We start from the raw sequence: 13,208 nt of genomic DNA on the forward strand, positions 1-13,208 counted from the left end.
ATTCAAGTTCCCTGGTACATGAGTTGGCATCAAGCAAATACATCAGGAATTGAGCAAACAGAAAATAAATTACAAACTTTACAAAATAAACTCATATACTGTACTGTGTATTCACTTACATGGTTACTTATATAATGATACTGTAATGCTATGAAAGTAGGACATGTAATCTTTACAATGAGAGCAAAATACTATTAAGATTGAAATAGAGGAGGTCGAATGCTGGATCATTAACTGAAAGGAAGAGGGTACAATTCAAAGTTAAAATCAATTCTAGGCTCTGGCATCGTAAAACAAACCTAAGGACAAGGATGTCAGTGAAAGTTTGGGTTAAATTCTTTGAACAATGCTACTGTGCTAAGGGCAAACAATCACAAAAAGTAATAAAAAACTTTCTAAAGAAACTTAAAAGCAATAAAACATCTGAGTGTTAAGAGTGTTACTGTCCAAAGATCAGCAAATAGCAGTACAAGAGTGACACTAGCCATTGCTGAAATCAAATTCTCTATAGCTTCAGTGCAGATTAATTTAGTGCATAATTTCCCGGGGATTGTAATTATATCACTGGACCACATCGCGATAGTTTTTCCAGTCTCTAATTAATAATATAATTATTGTAGGATATGATAACTTTGACACTACATATAAAATGCACTTCATAGATTTCTAGAGATCTCGCAGATCTCTTCTTCGTGTGTAAATATACAGCATGAGGTTTTAAAGCTTTACCGTACACTACACACCTATGAAGAGCTCTCCTGTGGGTCCATTTAAAGATATCACAACCATGCAACAAATCTACACTTCTCTAAGGCGCGTTCTATAGTAGGTGCGGGCACGGCACCTGTGCGAACGCGCGTGCCTGTGACGCACACTTTTTGTGTGTATGGTGGTCCGTGCTGCCGGGAGCGACAGGTTGTACGTGTGTGTGTATGTGTGTGTAAGGATGTGTGTTCAGTTGGTGTTTGACTCTGTTCAGTGAGAGGCCTGTGGAGTGTCTGCAACAGTGTTGCAGTGTGTCCGAGCAGAGTGAGACAGGCAGTGGCTGATGCAATAGCTGTCTGTCTGTGCAGATTAAGGCAGAGAGGATCCGTGGAGAAACTACAACTCCCATGAGCTCCTGGGCAGTCACCTGATGTAAAGAACCAATCAGAAGGCTAGGATGACGGGAGCAGGAAAGGGAAGCGTGGGGGAGAGACCACGCTAGTCAGAGGAGATCTGGAAGGAGCTGAAGGAGGTAGTGTGAGTGCAGGGGGTCAGTGACCCACCTGCATAGGCCAGATATCCCCTCAGGCCCATAGGAGCATCCCCTGAGTCACAGTAGGTTGCTGTACTGCAGGGACGCCCTGTAGTGGAAGTGATTGTCACCCTACTATACATTAGTTAGGGACAAAGCACAGATTTGCGGCCGGTTGCAGTCATCTGGGACCAGACGGCTGGACACCGCGACATCTGGAGGTCAAGGGTCGGAGGCATCGGATCCTTTGTGAAGAGGTACCGGTCACCGCTGTGACCGGAAGGTATATTGTAACAACAAGTGCACCATCAGGCGCTGATCCCGCCTTAGGCTAAACTCTTTAGGGACACTAGCGAGTGGCTAGAGGACTGAGCCTATACCACATAATACAATATAAGGACAATACTCTATAAGAGCATGGCTGAGCCAATATTGTACAGGACAATATTCCCTAGAGGTGTGGCCGATCCACTATAGTATAAGGACCGTAGCAGTTATAACGGTGTTAGGTAATGCTGCCAAGACTAGCATTATAGTAAAAAAATATGTTATGTGTGATGTCATATAGAGTATAAGGTATGATTGCATAGTAAAACTTGGTTGCACGCATTGTATCGGTGTGTTTCTTGCCCAGGGGAATCTTGCATAACGGGGATCCTGGGTAAGTGGAGGCGCTGCGCTAGAATAGTTACCCCAGGCTCCCAGCTAGCGGAGGCTCAGATCTCCTGGAGCCGCAGGTTGTGTACAGTGACCTGTAGTCCTTTTGGGAGGCGTCAGAAAAAGGGCTACATGTGTAATTTATTATATATTTTTAAAATTAAAAAAAAAACACGTTGGTAAAAGAATAAAATATTTATTAACATTGTGCACACACACACACACACACACATAAATACACACATACATACATACATACACACATATATACACACATATATACAGTACATACATACACACATACATACACACATATATACACTGGCAGTAGCGGCGCGAAAACGTACTTTTTGAGTCTTCCCCACTATTGCCTGGCTCCACGCTGACTACCGTGCGCGCGCGGCCCTACCATACAATGGCTGGCTAACCACAGCCAATTATAACTGCCGTGCGCGCATAGCCCAGCAAGAGTGCCCACTATATTACGGGCCTAAGACTAACTGTGACAAGGCCTTTCCCCTGTCTTGTTATTGTCTGCTATAACTTTGCTGAGATGACGCTGTTTTCTGTTTAAAGCTGCTGGCTAATAAAGCCTACGTTTATTTTGTCCTAAAAACGGCTCAGGTGTTTTACCCTCTGGGCACGTCTCCTACACCAACGTTTTAAGATGTTTCACCCTTTTCACTTTTTCCCAATTTTCAGGTTATAAAATCAATTGTAACAAGAGTGGCAACTAGTATTGCAAATTAGTAGTTTCACTTACGTAGCAAACACTATAAACATTTAAGCTTCTCTGATGTTTCCATACAAATAATTCTCTCCATCCTTACACTATTAACACTTCTAAAACGTGATCGGGAAGTATTGAAGATATAAATATGGATTTAACACCTGAAATTAATTAGATTTAAAGTTTATTGTAACTATTGGTTGATAACAAGATGTTTCAAAATATTAGTAATTGTATGGGATGGCAAACCCCTAAGGATATCATTATCTAGACAAATGCTGCAAACGAACAAAGAGGAATTCATCTTCCCAATGTTTTCAAGTGCAACAAAACATTTCTTCTAAGGCATGCCCTCCTGTGGATTACAGGCTAAGAAATAAGTGTTCTCTTGGGTAGCATTACAAAAATCTTGGGCATCATTTTTAACTCTAAATTTTTTCCCTTGTACCAGTATAAGTGAAAAGCACATAAATAATTATTTACACTACGAGCATTAATAATAATAAAATAATGCAGTATATTCAATGGATATGTATTTATGCAATTAAAATGCATAGGTCATCCATCTGGAATTATAGTTGGCATCTTTAACCCACTGAGTGCCCTAATGATGTTCCCTGAATGTCATAAGAGACAGAACTCTAGGGGCCCATATAACTTTCAGAGAATGTTGTGTGATTATTACTATATTCCTAGGGGGGAGGGAGGTGTCAGGGAGTAATGGAGGCTCCACTTCTGTTTGCAGCACAGAGGGTTTGTGGTGAAAATTTGATTGTTACCCCAAACTTTAATGTGGGCATGTTCACAGAAGACTAGTGGGTACCAAAAGGGTTGAAATATTTGATAAGACAAGTGTAATATTTAAAATGAGCATATACAGGAATTAGGCACTCATGTTTTTTGAAGCAAGAAGAAGACAGGTTGTTGTTGGGCAGAATGAGCATTGAATTCTGTAACTGCTGGATGCGCATAATATTCAAAGACGTCCTGTCACACTTATCTCGTACAATAAGAGGTCAATATTACTGTATATATTGTTTTATTATTATGCAAATTAGAAATCATGGACAATGTTTCTTCTGTAATTGCCCATCATGTGCAGAAGTTGGCGGCAGGACTTGAGTGCAGAAATAAACTAATTTTGTGAACAAACAGCCCCCCCAAGCCCACCCTCCACAGTTTTGCTCCACTGTGATCATTGACGTCAAACATTATTAACATAAAGTGATGTCATAAACATTTACATAAAGAAACCACCAGAATATAAGATAAGTACTCAGTATAAAGTAACACAGGAACTAATTATATAATACGTATAGAATGAATTTTCATCCCATGATAAGGGTGGAAATCACCAACCTCTATTACATAAAGTAGTAAATGCAGCAGTTCATTACTAGGCCATTAATTCAGCTCTGCATGGTTCAGCTGCTGAATAAGTATATTTAGTATTCCGATAGCACGTCAGAAAGAGGCTCGTAATAGGACTTAATGGGAGCAATAGGGTAATTAAATTAATAGTCAGATGTGTGAGAAAAATTGCCTACCCATGTCCCTGTCAGTATAACATTACTGTACATTAGAAAGAGAAATACACATGATCAGACCATATAAATGTAACATTGACAGTCTGAAGCCTCTACTGTATATTGGACATAAAGTAAAAAGCACTATATAGGGGACAAAGGCGAAGATGTGTCTCCTAAGAATTACAGTATGTAACCACTCAAGTGAGAAAGACGAATTATGAGATACATCAAGAGATAAAAATGTTACAAACTGGGGGACACATTATACAGATAAATCAAGACTTCCTATGGCAGAGATTCCTGAATGGAATTAAACAACCACGATCAGGGGGTGAAGTAATCAGACAGGGACTTTGATCTGTGAAGTCTAAAGTGAAAACAGATAGAGGTGGTAGGAAAAACAAAGCACTACTTACACCAACGCATCAAAAATTGAGTTAGGCAGAGTGCGTACCCATAAACTGACGATTTATTGGATCAAAGTGGGACAGGTACATAATGGGGTACTCACGACCCCCACCAATGCGTTTCAACCGCTAGGTCTTTATCAAGGTGAAAGTGAAAACAACCTGTGCAAAATAGCATATCTAGAAATTGAATACAGTACAGAAATATATCTAAAAAAACACATCTATATTGGCAAATGGTTATTTGTGCACTAAATATTATCAAATGACAAAACATTGAGGAAATAAGGGTAAAACAACTTTATAAATAGGCAAAGGAAAGGATTGTATTAGTTCAATATAGGAGAGCACAAAAGGAATGGTGTATTGTAACTAGGTTATTATGCATGGAATTCTTCATATAGTGCAGCTGTCACTCTCCATGTCACTCTAAAGAATGGGGGTAATGCTCAATAAGCTAAAGGCTATACTGGATGAGATCAGATTTGGATATTTAATGCTGTAAGAATATATGCCCGAAACAAAACAAAACACAAAAGCCACTAGCCACAGTTAATAAAAAAAAAGTGAATCATAAAGTTTGTACGTAGAGTAAGGGTTATAAGTGATAAAAACATTAAGTGATAAAAATATTTTTAAATAATATAATGCAAAGAAGTGAGAAAAATATATACACATGAAAGAGGGGGAAAGATCACAACAAAATCGATAACACTTAGCAAAATTGATGCTGCTCTAACTGGAGAATGAACTGTATTCGTCTATAGTATAGAACTTCTTCAAGATGTATAGAATGTAATACAGTGTATTACATACTGTATATGTTTTGATCCCTGCTCGTAGAGATGAGAGAAATGTCTGCAAAATTTGAGTCAGTCTCGATTGGTGAGTTCCTTTCAGCATTGAATCGGCGAGTTCTTTTCAAACTCGGATCAGTGAGTTCCTTTCTGACTGGGATCAGTGAGTTCCTTTCTGACTGGGATCAGTGAGTTCCTTTCTGACTGGGATCGGTGAGTTCCTTTCTGACTGGAATCGGTGAGTTCCTTTCAGACTCGGATTTGTGAGTTCCTTTCAGACTGGGATCGGTGAGTTCTTTTCAGTCTCAGATCAGTGAGTTCCTTTCAGACTGGGATCGGTGAGTTCCTTTCTGACTGGGATCGGTGAGTTCCTTTCTGACTGGGATTGGTGAGTTCCTTTCTGACTGGGATCGGTGAGTTCCTTTCAGACTGGGATCGGTGAGTTCCTTTCTGACTGGAATCGGTGAGTTCCTTTCTGACTGGGATCGGTGAGTTCCTTTCTGACTGGGATCGGTGAGTTCCTTTCTGACTGGGATCGGTGAGTTCCTTTCTGACTGGGATCGGTGAGTTCCTTTCTGACTGGAATCGGTGAGTTCCTTTCTGACTGGGATCGGTGAGTTCCTTTCTGACTGGATCGGTGAGTTCCTTTCTGACTGGAATCGGTGAGTTCCTTTCTGACTGGGATCGGTGAGTTCCTTTCTGACTGGGATCGGTGAGTTCCTTTCTGACTGGGATCGGTGAGTTCCTTTCTGACTGGGATCGGTGAGTTCCTTTCTGACTGGGATCGGTGAGTTCCTTTCTGACTGGGATCGGTGAGTTCCTTTCTGACTGGGATCGGTGAGTTCCTTTCTGACTGGGATCGGTGAGTTCCTTTCTGACTGGGATCGGTGAGTTCCTTTCTGACTGGGATCGGTGAGTTCCTTTCTGACTGGGATCGGTGAGTTCCTTTCTGACTGGGATCGGTGAGTTCCTTTCAGACTGGAATCGGTGAGTTCCTTTCTGACTGGGATCGGTGAGTTCCTTTCTGACTGGGATCGGTGAGTTCCTTTCTGAATGGGATCGGTGAGTTCCTTTCTGACTGGGATCGGTGAGTTCCTTTCTGACTGGGATCGGTGAGTTCCTTTCTGACTGGGATCGGTGAGTTCCTTTCTGACTGGGATCGGTGAGTTCCTTTCTGACTGGGATCGGTGAGTTCCTTTCTGACTGGAATCGGTGAGTTCCTTTCTGACTGGAATCGGTGAGTTCCTTTCTGACTGGGATCGGTGAGTTCCTTTCTGACTGGGATCGGTGAGTTCCTTTCTGACTGGGATCGGTGAGTTCCTTTCAGACTGGGATCGGTGAGTTCCTTTCTGACTGGGATCCGTGAGTTCCTTTCAGACTGGAATCGGTGAGTTCCTTTCTGACTGGAATCGGTGAGTTCCTTTCTGACTGGGATCGGTGAGTTCCGTTCTGACTGGGATCGGTGAGTTCCTTTCTGACTGGGATCGGTGAGTTCCTTTCTGACTGGGATCGGTGAGTTTTTTTCTGACTGGGATCGGTGAGTTCCTTTCTGACTGGGATCGGTGAGTTCCTTTCTGACTGGGATCGGTGAGTTCCTTTCAGACTGGGTTTGCGATCACAAGAGAGCGAGACCTACAGTATTTTGCTAGTCTAAAGTTAAATATATATCCCCTCAAATCTCCCTCCAAATAACAGATGGGGTTTATAAAGAACTTGAGACTAGTGACGCAGGAAATTTAAACTTTCAGGAGACACTGGCACTGCCTATTGTACCCCCAGAAGCAGGGCTTTGAAATGAAATGAAGGGGTTCAGCTCTTGAGACCCCTGCTTCAAACCTATGTAAAAAAAAATAATAAAAAGCTTTAGTGCCCTGTTCATCTGAAAGTTTGGCAGCAGTATTCTCTCCCTAGCTCATGACCCATCAAGCAAAGGATTAACTCTGCATGGTCCCATTCAAAAGCCTGGAAACCCACAGCATTATCCCTTCAAGGCATCAAGATGTACTGACCATGTGGCCCTGATTGGACTGTGATCAGTTACATTCGGCCACATCTTTTTTCACGGTCACAGTGTAATTCTTGCTACTGTACATCTATAGGTCGGCTAGGCAGTTATCTTCACTCTAATTGACTGCTGCTGGTTAATGCAGCCAATCAGTAGGAGATGTCAGGTGCCTGGGAGTGGGGCAAAGCAGAGTATGAAGCAGCATGAGCAGGAGAGAGGTGAGAGTCGAGGGAGGTAAGGATTGGTGTCTCTGTGTATCTGTGTTCTTTTCTGTGACTGTCTTTTTTGTCTGTGACTGTCCTGTTTATTTTTCATTGGCTGTCTGTCCCATTTATTTGTTTTATGGCTGTATGTCTTGTTTATTTTTCTGTGATTGTCTGTCCTCTTAATTTTTTAGTGTCTCTCTGTCCTGTTTATGTGTTCAGTAACTGTCTGTCTGTCCAGTTTCTTTTTCTTACTGGTGTGTGTGTCTGTGTCTATGTCTGTGCGCTCTATGTAGTGGTGAATTGGCAACTAAGCATTATTAATAGGTGTGTCCCGAGAGAAAACAGATAGAGAACAACTGCACTAGATTCTCTAGATCTCATACTAATTAGTGTTTAGTGCAGCTTGGTTGTCATCTGGAATAGTTGGTTAGGCAATATACCTGATACTGTACTCAGTAGCCTGCCAATTAGGGCTGTTACAAAACTAACCAACAACTTTTAGATGTGACATTAGTGTCAGTTGTAAAAATAGGAAATGTATAGCTATTAGAACTGGTTACAAAGAAGCTAATAGGGAACATCACAGCTACCAGAGAAACTTTTATCAGAGGATCAAGCCATATAAAGACTATCTAAGTGATTGTTATTTTCCCTGAGATAGAGACAGTTCTACTGATTTTGTATCTGCTACTATTTTTGTTTACTCAACAAGAATCATTAAAGAGTACAGTAAATCTGATACTTTATTGCCTTAACACATTGCTCATTACGAGAGCATGTTTTAATGATTATAGATATTCTCATTACTATTTTGTGAATATATGTTTTTGTTTTTATTTAAATTGACTAGTAAAGTTACGTTTAAAAATAGAATAATTATTCATCACTAAAAGTATAGGGTGCTTATTTGTATGGAGCGTAATACCAAGTCAAAAGCAAACAAACATATACTGAATACAGTATGTAACCCTTGATAGGAAACAGCTATGCATGCTATCCCCTGACTGGCTCCTCTCTGGTGTGTGCTGCTGGAAATGAGCCACTGACTGAGAGCAGCAGCAGGGGCTTCTGGGAGTTGTAGTCTGAAATAGCAACACATGACATTACACTCAATCAGTGCAATGGTTCAGAGGTCAGTGGACCCAGGAAATACAGAGGAGAGAGAGGAGCATGAGAAGAACAGAGTTAGAGAGACCCTGGAGAGAGTAGCCCCCCTGTCTCAGAGCTGCTGCAACCTGACAACTAGGCCCACAGGAGGACAACTCAGTCATGCTGGGTGACTAGGTAACAGACAGGCTCCCCAATTGGAGGGGAAAGCGATCAGCAGCCTACCAGACTAAGGCAGTTGTAAGTAAACAGAGAGGGGATCCTCATTACAGACAAGGGTACTAAAGTCTTTGCGAAGAGACAAGCCTGCTACAGTATAACACTGATTATAAGGGCTCCAAAGTTGTGGTGGCACCTACACACAGACCCTTATAACTGGGGTCATGGGGATTCTGAGAGACATTGGCACACAACTGCACAGATACAAAAAATAAGAGACAATCAGAATCTTAACACTGATATGCCCCTCTTTATAACAGGTTACTGCAGGCAAGAGAATATAAATAGGAAAATTCTCAAAAAGCATTGGGGGGTACTTCAACTAGACCCCATGTTAAGTAACATTATGTCTGTTCACCCCAAAATTGCTTTAAAAAAAGCAAGATGCATGAAAGAAATCCTTGCACCAAGTGCGTTGAAAAAGAATAAAATCGTGACAAATATAAATGGGGGGTTCTTGGGAAACCAATAGGGAACTACATCTGCGGCAAATGTGTAGCCTATAAATATATGGCGAGGGATAAAACAATCGTAAGTTCAGTAAAAGGGAAAACACACACGATTAAACAATGTATCAACTGTTTGCCAACCTTTGTGGTTTACGCAATTACCTGCCCATGCAACTTATGGTATATTGGCAAAACCATAAGTTTGCTCAAGACTAGAATTGGTGAGCATGTTAGTGGAATTAAAAATGCCCAGAGTAACATCACCAAGGGCAAGAAAGTCCATAACCTTGCTCACCATTTCCTTTTACAGCATGAGGGAAAAGTTGAAGGCTTGCGCTTTAGAGGAATCAAAATTGTTCCCAGAGACCCCAAGAGAGGTGATAGAGACAACTTGCTGCTCCAAAAGGAACAATTTTGGATTTACACCTTGAGCAGCAAATCTCCTGGAGGTCTCAATGAACATATTGAACTAGCCCCCTTTCTCAAATAGTCATTCACTTTGGGTATTATTTCATGGCTAGCTTTACTTGTGGTTCAACATTTGCATTGATGGGTTTATTATTATTATTATTATTATTATTATAATTATTATTATTATTATATTTAAGTTATTTTACTAGGATTACTTTTGTTGATTTATACTAATTGTACATGTACCATTGATGAGATGACCCAATATATTTTATTTATTTATGTTTACTAGTATTAGTGGTTTCATTTTCGGTTTTTAATTTTCAATTTTGATTTTTGATGTTTAAATCTGAAGTTTAGTGTCAGTTGTCAGTGTGACGCGGAACGATCGTCGGTGGGCGCACACTCTATGACGTCACTCCGCATCGTATGTGCGGCAGGAGCGGTCTCTTGCAAGCAGCTCCCATATGCAGTTTTAGAGAGGAGAGCCGCTACACTATACGATCTGTACCTGATTAGTTTACTTCACTCGGTATTTCTTGTTCTGTGGTGTTCATTAATACACCCCGCCGAGTGGAGCCCTGTAGCATTCTATCTGTTGGAGCTGAGACCTGTATATATTATGAGACATGAATTTGTTGAAACTCCACTAAAAGGTTAGAATAACTTACCTTGGCGAGATTACACTACTATAAGACTACTATTATACTATACTGATCAGGGTCACTTCTTTGTATACCATTCGCTGGGGTTCCATATTATATATCCTGGGTATCCCCTCTGACTTAAAAAGACATTACTATCAAGTTACCGCCCCCATCACAGAGTATGAGAGAAACATTTTTTCACACTTTGAGCCTACAATTTCTATTAAATATTGGGTCTCATTAGAAAAGGATCTGTGTGTAATACATTAAATATTGCTCTTATCTGGCTCTGGTATCTGGATGAATTTATATACCATGGTCAGTCTGATGAATGGAGATCTTAATTGCTAGCCACAAATATAATGAATCTGTGGCTTTCCACTCATCAATTATTAATTCCTAGCTACAATGTAGCCCAGTTTGTGATACTACATAAGCTTTTAATCTGCGTTGCGTACAAGGACTATTTTTAATTGTATTCACACTATGTTCAAATAGGTGACAATCAATCAAGCTATATTAAGCCCTAAGTATTCACCTTTTTAGGCTACTTTAAATATATCTGGCTGGAATATTCTAACTACAGGTAAACCCCGTTATAGCGCGCCCCATTATACCGCGAAATCGGTTATAACGCGGTTTTCACGTGGCTCCCGTTTTAAAAAAATAATTAAATTTAACATTTTTTTTTGCACACTGCACACACACTGCACACACACTGCACACACACTGCACACACTCCCAGCACTCACTGCACACACTCTACATTGCTCACACTGCACACACTCTACACTGCACACACTCTACACTGCACTCACTGCACACACTGCACTAAACACACTCCCAGCACTCACTGCACACACTCTACACTGCTCACACTGCACACACTCTACACTGCACACACTCTACACTGCACACACTGCACACATTCTACACTGCACACACTGCACACACTCTACACTGCACACTACTCACAGCACACTGCACACACTCCCAGCACTCACTGCACACACTCTACACTGCACACACTCCCGGCACACACTCTACACTGCTCACACTGCACACACTCTACACTGCACACACTCTACACTGCACTCACTGCACACACTCTACACTGCACACACTGCACACACTCTACACTGCACACTGCTCACAGCACACTGCACACACTCCCAGCACTCACTGCACACACTCTACACTGCACACACTCCCAGCACTCACTGCACACATTCTACACTGCTCACACTGCACACACTCTACACTGCACACACTCTACACTGCACTCACTGCACACACTGCACACACTCTACACTGCACACTGCTGACAGCACACTGCACACACTCCCAGCACTCACTCTACACTGCACACACTCCCAGCACTCACTGTACACACTCTACACTGCACACACTCCCAGCACTCACTGCACACACTCTACACTGCACACACTGCACTAACTCTACACTGCACAACTGCACATACTCCCAGCACTCACTGCACACACTCTACACTGCACACACTGCACACACTCTACACTGCACACATTGCACACACTCTACACTGCACACTGCTCACAGCACACTGCACACACTCTACACTGCACACACTCCCAGCACTCACTGCACACATTCTACACTGCTCACACTGCACACACTCTACACTGCACACACTCTACACTGCACACTGCTGACAGCACACTGCACACACTCCCAGCACTCACTGCACACACTCTACACTGCACACACTCCCAGCACTCACTGCACACACGCTACACTGCACACACTGCACACACTCTACACTGCACACACTCCCAGCACTCACTGCACACACTCTACACTGCACACACTGCACTAATTCTACACTGCACAACTGCACACACTCCCAGCACTCACTGCACACACTCTACACTGCACACACTGCACACACTCTACACTGCACACATTGCACACACTCTACACTGCACACTGCTCACAGCACACTTCACACACTCCCAGCACTCACTCTCACTGCACCACTGCACACACTCTCACTGAACAAACTCTCACACCACACAGCACTCACAGCACTCACAGCACACTCTCACAGCACACTGCTCTCACAACACACTCTCACAGCCCACTACAACACACCTCCCACTCCCCCTCCCTACCTTTGGTGTCGGCTGCTGAGATCGGAGCGGAGCTGGCATCAGGAGTAGGCGGAGGGTGTCGGGAGGAGGGGGGGTGTCGGGAGGAGGGGGTGTCGGGACAAGGAGGGGTGTCGGGAGGAGGGGGGGTGAGTGAGGAGCAGGCTGTGACTCGGAGGGCCGCGTGGGCTATGCCGCGGAGGGCCGGTAGGTGTGGGGGCCTGGGGGGGAGGAAATGTGAGAGAGATGGGGATAGGGACACTGGAAGAGGAGAGATTGTGAGAGCGCCCCCTGGAGGATTGAGGGGGCCTGTTTGAGGCCTGTGGAGGGGGCCTGCCGAGCTGACTGCTGATAGGTGGCCATGGAGGTGCCTGTCGGAAACTTCCCTTCTACCAGTCTGCAGCATGCTGCCTGGACAGGCATCTCAATGTACACCTTCCAACAGGCCAGCTCTGCGGATCAGGACAGATTAGTTTTGCTGACAGGGGTCTGGCACCTTTCCCATTACTCATTGGGCCCGGAACAAGAGGCCCTGCACACAGGACACACACAGGCAGCATACACACATCTCTATCCCCCCAAGTGTCTCTCTCCGCCGTGGTGGGAGGTAAGGAGCAGGTTGCCCAGCCGTTGCTAGGGGACGTGTAATGCTTCCGGCCACCTCTTCCTTCCTTCCCTCCTCAC

Source organism: Ascaphus truei, chromosome 11, assembly GCF_040206685.1.
Source record: "Ascaphus truei isolate aAscTru1 chromosome 11, aAscTru1.hap1, whole genome shotgun sequence".
Taxonomy (NCBI): domain Eukaryota; kingdom Metazoa; phylum Chordata; class Amphibia; order Anura; family Ascaphidae; genus Ascaphus; species Ascaphus truei.